Genomic DNA, 13,360 nt, shown 5'->3' on the forward strand with positions numbered 1-13,360 from the left:
AAAAGTCCGTAGGCTTTGTGGTCTTTTCGCAAAACTCTTAACACATTCTTCTTTTAAAGATCTTTAGTCTTGATTTGAATGCGAAACTTGATTTGATTTTTTTTTGCTTTTTTTGCAATGTAAGGCAAAAAAATTACCATAGCTTGTGGTCTATCAAACTTTGTAGCATCCATCTGAGCAAACTTGCAAACTTTGATGCCATCAAAAGACAAAAGAACTGAATTGAATGAAATTCTGACGCAAAGACGACAGCTAAAATTGCCAGCACCAACTTGAACGAGTCCCAATTTAGTAAAAATCCGTTACTCTAACTCTCAGCTCGACGGAGATGATGATAAAAAGCCGGCCGATTAGACCAATCCAAATTTGGACCAACGTCAGCTAGACGCGAGGCGTTGAGAGGTATTGACATAGCCTTGACGATTATCAAACTGAGATCAATTCATTTCTATAAGTTCGCCTTGCACCTTCATTAAATTAAGCTCTCTCTCTCTCTCTCTCTCTCTTCTCTCTCTCTCTCTCTCTCTCTCTCTCTCTCTCTCTCTCTTTCTTTCTTTCTTTCTCTCTCTCTCTCTCTCTCTCTCTCTCTCTCTCTCTTATGATGAATGGATCAAAACTCAACAAAATAAATTTCCAAAAAAAATGGTTTGTTACGTCGTGTTTCTAGAAAGTAACCTGTAATTTGGAGAATCGGGTTGAAAATTTGATCTGGACATTGCTTTTTGTACTGGACTTCCCGGGTTGAGGTGCTCCAATTATGTTTTGACTTAGCAAGTCGAGCAAGTGCTCGCTTGCAACCAAAAATTTGCGGTCGAGAAGCAAATTTAAGTCGAGCACAAAGTCGAGCCATTCCCAATTTTGGTCAAAAAAGTCGAAACATAGGTCGCAAAAGTCGAAACACTTTCAGTTATAAATGTTTGTTAAACACCTAGCTGGATGTCGAATCTCCAGACAACGTGATTGTGACCAGAAGCGGAGCTGAAACTTTTTACCGTAGGTTTTTTTGGACATACTTGACTCTTATACTTTTGTCCAAGTTGGCGGTTGTTAACATTTCTCAGAAACCCCGGGTCGTCATTCAAAATTTTGAAACTTGGAATTCTGAAAATTCTAGCCTCTGTTTTTTCGTATATTTAGCACTAGATCGTCATGTTACTGCGTGACTAGATGTTTCGACAAAGTCTCGCCTTAAATTTCGGTGTACTGCCGGTGCACAACCTAAATAGTCTAGTAGTCTCATCAAATGAGTCCTTAAAATCCATGTTATGCTCTCAAAATAATAAACCAAAAAACTATGACAACAGCGCACAAGTGCAGCGAAGAATTAACTTTTTGCTGCAAGTTTATTCAGATAGTTAAAATTGGAAAACAAATTTCATGTAAAACTCATGATAAGACACCGGGTCTCGTTTAGGTTCTTGGTCTATAATACTAAGTCAAAATAACGCAGTGTAAACAGTGACTCTGATAAAAACTCTATTAGTTACATCAATAACAAACGATTATGTACAACAACGTACAACAACGTAGTTGTTTTTCTTATCAATGTCTAAAATCAGACAAAAAGAGAAGTGATGTTTTGTGTAAAAATGATTTGAAACAATAAAGTTCTTTAAAAATTCACACGATTGGAACAGTCCAAACGAGCAAAATTTGTTTTCACGTTAATGCACTCACCGAGATCTTCTCTTACTTGCCTGATCGAGTTGTTCTACTATAAAGCTCAAGGCAACCAGTAATCAAAAAATTAAACCAAAGGTTACTCTCATATTCGGATGGTACGCGAGAAGGTCGAATCAATTCAATTTTCAAATAAGTTTTTCCCACCTTTTACATTCACCGAGATCTTCTTCTTACTTCACCTGGATTTCCAATTTCTTGCAAGAAGTTTCGATACTTCCTGAGTGACATCCGAAAATGATGGCAACGAGTGAACACTTTTTTTCCTAATATGTGTATTTAGAGGGCAACCAAACTTCTGTTCGAGTTCCATGATGTTTTAGGAGCGTTTCACCGAAACGTGTATTTTATGATTGTGGTGTTCAAAATGGAGGGTACCTAAGTCAGGCTTGTTTTGAGCGGAGGGTACTTCATTGGAATCCTTTCAAAGCAAACGGGTTCTCAATCCTAGGTTTTTGTAGTAAGGAGCTTACAATACACAATTTTTCAGACGAACGGTTTGTTCAAAAAGAGGCTAAGTGTAAGATAAATCCCAAATTGGAGGATAAAAAATTCTTCGTTTCCCTGATAAGGGGCTTAAGTGTTAGAAAAGGACATCAAATTTAACGGAATAAGAAGTTTCGTGAGAAAGCCTCTTGTTAGCGCCTAATTGATTCGAAACAAAGTTAGTTGAGCTGACTCGATCTCCTTGTGGGTTGAAAAATTTTCTCGGCTCCAAACTTTTCCACCTAAAAACAGCTATATCTCAAAAAACACTAAAAAAACTTTGTTTTGCGTCAAAAAAAAATTCCGATCGGCTCAGTCCTCTTGGAAAAAACCTTTTCGATAAATTGGCCCTTTTTTTAGCACCAATTTCCTTTATTCAGAATTTTTTTTTCGCAATTTCTAACTAAACAAGACAATTTCTCGAGTGAATGACTTTTTCCCCCTTAGCACTTTTGATCTTGGGACTCATCATAGACACACTTCTACCTTGTTTCTTATTGTAACCTTATTGCTTAGATTTTCATTCCTACTAAACCTGAAGGTGACGAATATGCAAGGTGACGAATCTGACCCCGAGTTGATTGTTTTAAAAAAGAAACTGTCGGTTTGAAATAAAAAACTCGGCCACATACTTGTCTCCCTATCTGTTGTCGGCTTATTTGTCACATCTTGGAATTGTTAATTTTTGCTGCGCGCATTTTTTTCTCGTTTCTCATGTTGTTTTTAGTGTTTGATTAAAGCCTAAATTTATTTTTTTATACTTAACTTGACTTCGCATTCCTCCTACCGTTGTTTCTCATAAAAAAAGCTCGGTCCAATCAATTTTGAGTGTCACACAACCTAAACACTCAGTCAGAGTCACACAATTTGAACACACAATCAGAATCAGACAATTTAAACACTTGGCCCAGCCTTTTTCATATTGGGTGTATCATTACCAATCGGTTTGTTTGAGTTTCATTTTTTCTTAATTTGGCTTCTTTTGTTTCTTTTATTTTGCAAACTTTTAGTTATTATCATCAACAGCTAGTGATTTTCAAAACGGCTTTTAGTCACAAAAGTGCCTGCATACTCCCCTTGATTATTTTTCTGCCTGATCCCTCTGCCTACGGCGTCCGAAAAAGTTAGGTTCGACCTATGAGATTATTCGACCTATGTTTTGATAATTTTTGTTTTTTCGAAAACTAACGCTCTCAAACAGTTTTTGACATCACAAAAAATTTCAAAAAAATTTCTACGACCAAGTTATTTCTACAGAAAAAGTTATGACCTCGGAATAGTCCAAGTTTTGAGTTTTGAACGCTTTGTATATCTCCTCGACTTTCTCAAAAATTAACCTCTGAAATCCAATTCTGTGCATTTCAAAATAATGGGTAGTTTGAAGGTCTTCTGCACTAACCGACATTCACGAAAATGCTCACAAGAAACTATTGCCCACGGAAAAGTCAAATTTTTGATTTTTTGACAGTTTTTCAAAATTTTAAAATTTTTATAAAACTATCCTGCAAAATCTGAGATTCTGGGTTCAATTTTCAGATTAGGTTATGGAAAACTCACTTGAATAAGCGAAAACACACATTTTTTTATGACACCAAATGTTTTAGCCCTTGCAAAAGTAAAAGTTTTGAAGTTTAGACCCTGTGAATTTCCTACAGTTTACGCAACGAAGTCTGAGTTGGAAAATTCAAATTAAATGCTTGCATTTAATCATCGTATAAAAGCTGCGACTCTTTCCAAGTTTGATTAGATAAAGATTATCTCCTTCGGACAATAGATTGTCTCAAAAGGCTTCTTTCTCCTCACTTATGTACATAGAGAAACAACTAAGGTTTTGCGAAACAAAAATTTGAAATCACACTTTTCGTGCCGCATCAGAATAGCAAACTCGTTCAGTATCAAACACAGGCATCCAGTTGTAGGATGTTTTTATCGAGACTACGAAAGTTTTGGTAATTTTTTCAGCTTATAATTTTTTTTCGGCCTAAATTTTTTTATTTTTGTGTTTTATCGCGAGTTTTCTCTGCGTCACTTCTCTGTAATACTTGACACAATGCTTGTACGGTACAGGAATAATGCATATGCCCGGACCAACTTTATGAAGAAAGAAAAATTTTGGCAGAAACGATCAGACTTGGACCCTCCAAATCTTTTCCTTTTGAACCGTAACTTCTCTATTTTGTTTCAAAGTTGTAACGCTACTAACCTTAGAGTGTTACAAGTTTCAAATTAAGGGTATTTAAGTCAAGCGTGTTTTTAAACTTAGAGTACCAGATTGAAGTTATTTCAAAAACATTTTTTGATGAAAGTCGTTTGTTACCAAGCTTAGAGCGTAACATTTTTATGCTCCTAACTGCAAAGCTTAGAAAAATTACCATCAGAAAAAAATACAGAAATTTGCAAAAAAAAAAACGGATTTTCTTTCTCTCTGAAATTTTTTCTGTGCGGTTTCTTTAGTAAGCGGTATTTGAACACTTAGTTACTGACCAACTCATTTCCTAGTAACTGCGACTTGTTTCATTTCGAAGAGGCTAAAACGTAGTACCTAATCTCGGCCAAACTGGAAATCATTACTTGGTGGCAAAAATGGAAGATGCAGTACCTCAAAGTTCCAATATCTCCAGAAATTTGCAAAGATATGGGTTTTGGGATGTGCGTCCTGGTAGCTACGTGAGGCTGAGATGCCGTTCGTTTCCCACCGCGGGAGACATCGAGTCAAACCCCGGGTCCAGTGTCCTGTGCAGTTGCCCTCACTGTAACACGAGTGTTGGAAGGGACGCGATCAAGTGGGCTGAAGTCTCCAATCAATTGGTTTCATCGGACCTGCCTTGGGATTACCGAAAGAGAGCTGACCAGCTGGGCTACCTGGAGGTGGCATTGTGGAAGTGAGGAAAGAAGAAATCCCACTTCGCCGGGTTTCCTGCAACTCGCAGGATGAAGCCCACAAACAAGTCAGGCAACATTCTTCAGCTGAACATCAACGGCTGGAGCGGAAGGAAAACTGCATTGAACAGCTCCTCTCAGTAACAGAAGCACTGAATGTCTTGCTGCAAAAGACGAATCTTACAAAGAAGAGCGAGATACCCAGCTGAAAAGATCGCAGCCTTCACAGAAGAAATAAAAACTCAACGCACTGACTCCAATCCATGTCTTTATGGAGGAGTCCCCATCTTATCTCGAATGACGTCACCGTGTTCAGAGTCCTCGGACAGCTTCCCCTCCCCGACGAGGCTACTTAGGAAATTGAAGCTCGGTAAGAAGTCGCTGGAAATCTGGAACCCCTGCAGACCTCCCGCTTTAGAATACACAGACGCCGAGCTCCCTGTTGAGTCCTGGCCTTCCGGAGAAGATATCATCCTCGGTGAGGACATTAACTGCCTTGACATTTTGGACCAGTTTGTCAAAGCAAACACTCTGGACGCCACCCTTGACGAATGGCTACCGGATAACCGAATAGAAATTCCCCGACTAGACACTCTTGTCAAGGTGCGCCATCTTGCCCAGATGTTTCCATAGTGGTTGCAACAACGCGCAGATACTTAAGTGCACAACTTTGGATTCAAAAGATTCATATTATCTCCCGATCTTGATCAGCTCAGACCAGAACCTGGAAACTCATTCGGTGGAAAGATTGAGCTTCAGGGCGACCGACTGGGACTTCTTCAAAAGCACCTGCGCCGAACTGTTTGGTGTAGACCGGCCAAAACAGTTTCTCTAGAAGGGCAACAAACATTTCGTCAAGCTCGTTCTGGGAGCTACAAAAAACCGCTACGATCAAGACTAGAAAAAACTGCAAGCTGTAATGAAACGCTGCAATGAAGCTCTTTCGGCGGCACGTGAAGAAACCGGGAACAGCGACAAAGCAGAAGCTTCAAGCTCGCATGCACCCGCTTGCATCAAACCATCCAAAGTGAGAGGACGAGAAGATCAGAACCTAGAGAGATTACATGAGCACTCTAAGCCCGAAAAAGCCCACCACCAAAGTCTGGAACAGCCTCCACAACATGGATAGTCGCAGTAAATCCTCTCTCCCAAACATGCCCGCATCCTCAACGCCAATAGTAAAATTTTTCAGCAAGGAAATCGACAAACCTGAAGATGCTATTCAACAGTACGCATTAATTAGAAAAGTTAAGATCAACCGAGAAGATTCCTCCGCCGCCTAGCAGACAAACAGAAAAAGACAATTACAAGTTCAATGATGAGTTCAGCGCTCACGAATTGGACATGGCTCTACTCAAGCTCAGGAGCAGGACTTGCGGCCATGAAATTATCCAACCGTTCTCTCTGAAGAGGCTCCACGATCTCGCCCGCTCCTGCCTGTTAGCAATGTACAACAGGAATTGGACGGAAGCCCGCGTTCCTCGTATTGGAGGATAGCGCGCACAGTTATCATCTTGAAAAAGATAAATTTTGACAAAGAATGTTGATCCAAGCAATATAAGCAGTTACAAACCGATGTCTCTGTTTCTCTGATGTTTTCAAGGTGCTGGAGACTGTGATCAACAAAAGGCTGAAAGATTGCTCTCAGCAGAACAATATTGTTCCGGAAGAGCAGTCCGCAATCTAGCCTCACGCTCAACGTTGTGCTGAACTGCAAACATTAGTCAGCCAGCCTATGACCACCTGATTAATTAAGATCATTCATGCACGAGAGAAAGAACCAACATACGAGCTGTACAGCTCTGCACGGCGAACAGCTGTTGTGCCCCTGCTTATGAACTACATGCAATTTTTTAAGCTGATTTTCTGGGCTGGGTATAATTGCCTTGCCCTCAAGCAACGAGCACGGATCATGGTGGGCCTCGAACGTTCGACCTTTCGGTTGATAGGCGGAGACGTAACCACTTCACAACCGCTCGTCGTGGTGAGCTTTAAAGCAGCCTTTGAGAAAGCCTGCCTTCTCCGCAAGTTAGCCACCTTCGGGTTACCTAGCCATTCTTTAAATTGCCTCCGATTCTGGCTTGCCGAACGCTGAGCGACACTCAGATGTAAATGTGCCCTGAGCAGATGCAGAGTGTTCTCCCAGGGAGTGCCACACACGCTAGTTTTTTGCTTTGCTTCAGTTGGACACTCAACTCTTTTTTACCGCGAAGACTGACCGGCCATCAGCCATGAAGAAGTTCAAGAGTCGCTTAGAGATCATGAGTGTCCTCAGCCGAAAATCATCCGGTCTCTCAGCTCCGATGTACAAACACTGTATAAAGGTTATGTCAGATCAGGCGTTTTATAAGCGGCAGGGGTGTGGTACTTTTTCATCGCCGACACTAACAGCATGAAACTCGATAATGTCAACAATTCCGCCACGAGGATTATTGCAGGTCTGCCCGGTGGTTCATTTTCCATTGCTATTTGCACGGAAGCCGGAACACCTGCTGTCAAGTTGGTTGTCGAAGTTAAAAGTGAGTTTCACTTCAAAAAAACACCACCTTCATTGCATCATGACATCTAGAAGTTTCAGACCCAGATTAAATTTGAGAGGCGAGTTGATTTCCGAGATTACTGAAGATCGAGAAGCAACTTTGTCAATTCAAAAACCCCAACAAACGACACTTTTAACCAGCTGTTCAGACGACGGTCGACACAAGACAAGAAAACCTCTACCTGAAGCAAGCCAATCAGAACCCTTTCCACGCATGGTGCACCAACGGCAAAATGAAGGAAGAGCGGCAATGAAGATTTTGAAAAAGGCAGGGGTTCAAAAACTTAAGACTCAATCGCTCAAAATTTTTTTTGATGACAATGAATTTTTATGGCAAATTTTTAATTTTCGTCTAAATGGGCGTCTCTTAAGTATTGTAGGTTTAGTGGGCGCTCGGTAAATTTATAAAGATTTTTTAATGCTTGTACTTGCGTTTCTCGACTTTTATTGCAATAATGAATGTACCAGTTGATAGAAAAGGTTCAATTTCATCATTTAACCATATTTAATTTTAAATGTCATGTTTGTTTTCATGAGAAAAAAAATCATTTTTTAAAAATCTTTTTCAGTTGTTTCCTACTCATTTTTCGTTCGCTTGCAATCCTGTTCTTTCGTAAATCGCAAAAGATGTGAAGCTCCACTATGGCTCTGTAGATAAGCTGTAGATGTCGAATAAGCTATTCGTCGAAGATGCGAGCCATGGAAAGTGTAGACCGTGTTTCAGCGGTGTAACATTTGCCGGGAAGTACATATCGACTGAAAATAAAGCTAGGTTGTAAAACGACTGGCTAGCGTCTTAGCACAGCTCTACATGTTTTTAACCGTCTCTGCATTGAGCTCGCTATTTTCGCAGGTAAATAATTTAATTTGAGCCTTCTGGCCGAAGCTGGAAACACTAACGTTTTTGACGACCCGATGTTAAAAGAGCCACAAAAGGAACTGGCTTCGTTGTGTGGCTCTTTTAACATCGGGTCGTCAAAAACGTTAGTGTTTCCGGCTTCGGCCAGAAGGCTCAGATTAACTTAGTTACCTGCGAAAATAGTGAGCTCATGGCTGGGTCTCAGTAATACCAGACCACGAGGTCACTCCTAAAAACAGGGCTACTAATTATTTATTATTTTACTACTTTTTTTTGTTCAGTAGATAAAAATTATCATTCCCATCGGAGATGGATCAAACCTTTCCCTCAAATCCTAGCTTCTCATACTCTGAAAATGAATTTGATGTTAATTAAATTCAACTCAGGACATTCGGGGAAGCTAAAAGTTATTAAAATAAAGAGTTACATTTCTCTCCCGAGACCCTTCCGGATTCTTGAATCCGGACGAACAACAGTATTGTCTCTTTCCGGAAGGCTGGTCACGTCGTCCTAACACTTTTTCTGGTTCTCGGAAGTTGCTTCGTAACGATTGTAGCGGCACAATCGTTACAACTCGGAATGGTTTTCAATCACTCTAATATTTGTTTTTCTCGTATTTTTTCTCGCCTTGTCTCTCCACGAATATCGTTATTATGTTTTTTGCAGTTTCAGTTTTCGCGAAAAATAAAACTGCTACGTGTCTTTCACGCCCAAACCAAAGATTTAAAAATTAGCATGTCAGGCCAAATTAACCATTCCTGATTCGTTTAATCGTCCAATTAGCACCACTAACTCATCAAAACCGCCAATCTTCCCACTCATATGCCACAATAAAAATTCGACTTCAAAATGCATTTTGAAGGCATTATAGTCGAATGTCACATACTCCCCGGACAGCCCTGTCAATGTCCTCATTGAGTCTCGCAATATTCATCAAAATGGTACAGTGCCATCGAACAGAGTTTACAAAATACATGAAATCACTTTTATCCACATCACAGCGACTCACCGCAGAATATAAATGGCATCATACTACACTGCTATAGCCTTCCAATTTTTTTCACTGATCTGCATTTTCAAGGATATGACTTAAGATAAAACATCTTTTCTGACTTTTAATGCCAATGTCTTGATTTAAAACTTTTTTCTTATGTTTAAAAAGTGTTGGGACGCAGGATGGTCCAGCCACCCAACAAACTAAAATTATCCTTCTATGCTTCTTCCTTCGGAAATTCAGTTGTTATTGGTCCAGAATGTTAATATTAAGGAACTTGGTGGCTAGAAGGAACAATGAAATAATCTCCCTCTTCAACAAATTACCCAAGCACTTCATATCACCACAAAGTTGGTTCATATCAGTCGTCTTAGTTTTTTAAATACAATCATGCAGGCTAGAATGTTTGATACACTCTTTTCTCAAGCCTCTCTAGATAAATGGTAAGTGTCTGTAAAGCCATTAACTAAAATTAAAATGCAAATATATAAATGCAACAAATTCCTAAATTCAAAAATCAACTAAAAATTTTCTTTCATTCAGTTTAAATTGCAAGCTTAGTTGCTTAGTTTCTCGTTTGAGTTTTTCTCACATAAACAATTCTGAGTTTTAACATCTTCTCCTTCGTTGCTTCTTTGTTCACTTCCTTGTTCACTTCTTTCTTTTCTTTTGTGTTTTCGTCGTTTAGAAGTTCTAAGACTTCTAATTTCTTCTAATTTTTCTCTTTTTTGCATCTTGTTTTCCGGTCAATTGTCAATGTTCCTTCTCCTCCTGCTGCGACATTGGTTCCGCACTTTCAGTTTCAGTGTCTTGCATCACGTCGGTGGCTATTCCTACGCTGTTGGAGGCAGTGCTTCAACACTTCTGCTCTTCTACCCTTTGTTTGCAACAAGGTAGAGGATCTACGCTCGTCTCCTTGTTTCTGCAGAAGCTGTTGTGGAGGCACAACGTCACGTTTCTTTCTAGGTCTTCCTTCAACATTTCTTATCTTTCTCTCCTGTCGGTGTTAAAGTTCTCGTGCTCATCGGAACGATGCAGACGGTCAGTATCGCGCACTTGAACTTCTGCCAGATAGTGGTAAATAGGCATACCATCATTAATTCCCATTGAGCTTCCTCCTCATCCGAGCTCCTGGACACAATATTCGTGCCTATTAAGATCAATATATTCGGAATTCTCCTTGGGTTTATCAGTTCCACCATTCGATGTAGCTGGACTATCGTGGCGCCTCCAAAGGCCATCACTGTGGTGATCCACGAGGTCCTCAAGTTCTGTAGAACTCTCACCAAACTGTCGCCCAGTACTAAATGTGATGTCCCGAGTGGCGTTTGCTGCATGTTTACTGCTGGACTCCAAGTCGATCGATTGAAACATGCTCGCATGTCCGTGTCTGGAACTCCAGTAAAGTTTTTCTTCACCTGGTTGTTTTTCTGTACATCAAACACTCGGGACACTTTTTTCATTGGATTCTTCCTTATCTTCCTGTCCGGGACTTTAGAGGTCGTCTTTGTCGGTCTCGTTGTGGTGTCAGCTCCCGTTCTCCATATCTTTTCTTGGGAGAGCTCCATTCTGCCTGTATAGTCAATCGTTCCATAGGGTGAAATCACCCCGGAACCTGGCGCACTCCTGTTAGCTACAAGTCGTCCAGCCGTTTCTATCAGCTTTTGCACCGTCTGTTCCACGACTGGGTCACCTAGGGTTTCACTCGGGTCCGGGATTGTTACCCTGCCTGCTGCTGTCGGAACTCGTACTTCTGTCGTTTGACTAAGTTCGCAAGGCGTTAGAAGCTCCATCGGGGACTGCCCACGAGAAACATCCCTTGCGGGTATTGTTCTTTCCACTGCTGTCTTCCGATCGCTCCTTATAATCTCGCCTCAAACGTTCTATTTCCTCGCCCTGCTTCTTATTGCAATCCTCAAACAGTCTTTTCAATATATCTCTCTTCTTCCTCACTGAGCAAAGTCTTGGTCACTCGATCCAATTCTCTCTTCGTTTCACTTAGCTCTTGTAGATCTTGCATCGTCTCGTTCGTTTGGACTTCCTCTTCTACTCTCACCCTCTTTGGTGGCACAGCTGCTCTCAGTTGGGAACTAGACAAGGCTGCCTCGCTGTTCATCTCCTGATGCATCCTTCTCAATCCAGGCAGAGGGTTAGTTGGGAGAGGCATCTCACGCGGTTGATGGGTCCTGGAATTTCCCAATCCAGGCTCGTTCGCCAAGTCACTTCCTGAGAGAGTTCCCCGTTTCTCCACCTCGTTACCCTCATGTTTGGGCGGTCTAGTACTCCTTGTTGTCCAAATACTGCCATCAGTAAGACTTCCGTGGGGCGGTCCCCACGATTATCGTGCACTAAGATGTTTGTCAAGGCGACCAGCAACATGACCACCTTTTGGTTCTCCAGAGCGAGAGGACCCAGAGGTGCTCAATTGGTAAAAATAGGACCCCTCCTGATTGGCAAACCCCTCCGTGTTTGTAAAAATAACTTTTCCGGGGCGTTTAAAAATCACACTTGAGACCCTTCCTGATACGGTCACCGAGTCTTTAATGCTATATGAACTAACTAAGAAGGGTGCATTCCGGCCCTAGACCCTTCCGGATTGAAGGAAGCTGCTTTTTTGACTATTCTCCTTAACTGTGAAGGGTCTTAAAACTAGCTTAGTTTTAACTCGACTAAAGTTTTCTGGGTTCCCTAGCACCCAATTTTGGTCGAGAACAGCGTAAAATTGCCTTAATCAACCGTTACTACCCTTTAGGAGGGGTAAAAGTGCTTTCCAAAAAAAAAATTGCGCAAAACGTGAAGGGTCAACCTTCACAAACTGGTAATTTTGCTAAAAACAACCTGAAAGATTTTCTATGCTTGCTTTTTCTAATAATTGGAGGCTTTTTGAGTAAGCTCACCTAATTTTCGATCTAATGGTTCCAAGATCAACTGGATCTGTCCAGTAGTTCCAAAGTTATTAGACAAAACTAAGGTTCATAAATTTTCTCACTTATAGGTTCCGCCTACCTTTTTTTCGCAATTCTTGTCTGATTGACCTGAAAATTATTGATCCGAGCTCAAAAGGCTTATACTTTTCTAGTTCAATGCAAAAACCCCGGTCAAAAACGTTCCAGCTGAAAAACCTTGCCAAAAACAATGCTATTTGGACCCTTCCGGATTGACCAAGACTAAAAATCAAACAAGTTAAGATCAATTTCTCTGGGACCCGAAAGGTTATTGCAAACGGGTTTCAAAACCTGTCGATTCACTAGTGAACAATGTCCAAACAACACTTTTTACTGTTCTAATGCAAAAACTTCAAAAAAAAAATTTTTGTAGCGTTTAGTTTCTTTAAAAATCAAGTAAAATTCGTTTTCGGTTCCCAAATAGTTCCAACCACTTCCGAAATAAAATTAACCGGTTCCACTAAGTATACTGGTACAGTTACAATGTAACTCACTAATTTAGGGCTTTTTTTCCGTTTCATAAAATATCAATATCTCAAAAATCGCGATTTGTGGCTGTATAAATAGTAATACTAGTAATATTATACCCCTCCGGGTTTATTCAATATCCGAATTAAGGAGATGCTTAACTCGGAAATTGGCAACTAGGTGGAGGCTCACTTCAGTGCAGTCACTGTCGAGCCCCCCATAGATTGATACTTTAATTTTTGTACCAAAAGGGATACAAAACTTAATACCGATACGCAACAGTCGATTGTAGTTGTCCTTGAGATCCTTCCTGCTACTCCGTGCACTGCTTGCCGGATCAGTCTTCCGTTCTCTTCCTAAGACCTTTCCGGATTGAGCGCAAATTAGCATTAACGTGCTAAAATATTCAAACAACCCTACAATACAAGCACCAGAAATGGGCCACAATTTCAATCGTAACAATCGTCTTTGATAAAAATGCCTGTAACAACGATATATCAAACAACAAC

The sequence above is a fragment of the Symsagittifera roscoffensis genome, unplaced genomic scaffold (genome assembly GCF_963678635.1).
Source record: "Symsagittifera roscoffensis unplaced genomic scaffold, txSymRosc1.1 SCAFFOLD_158, whole genome shotgun sequence".
Classification (NCBI taxonomy): Eukaryota; Metazoa; Xenacoelomorpha; order Acoela; family Convolutidae; genus Symsagittifera; species Symsagittifera roscoffensis.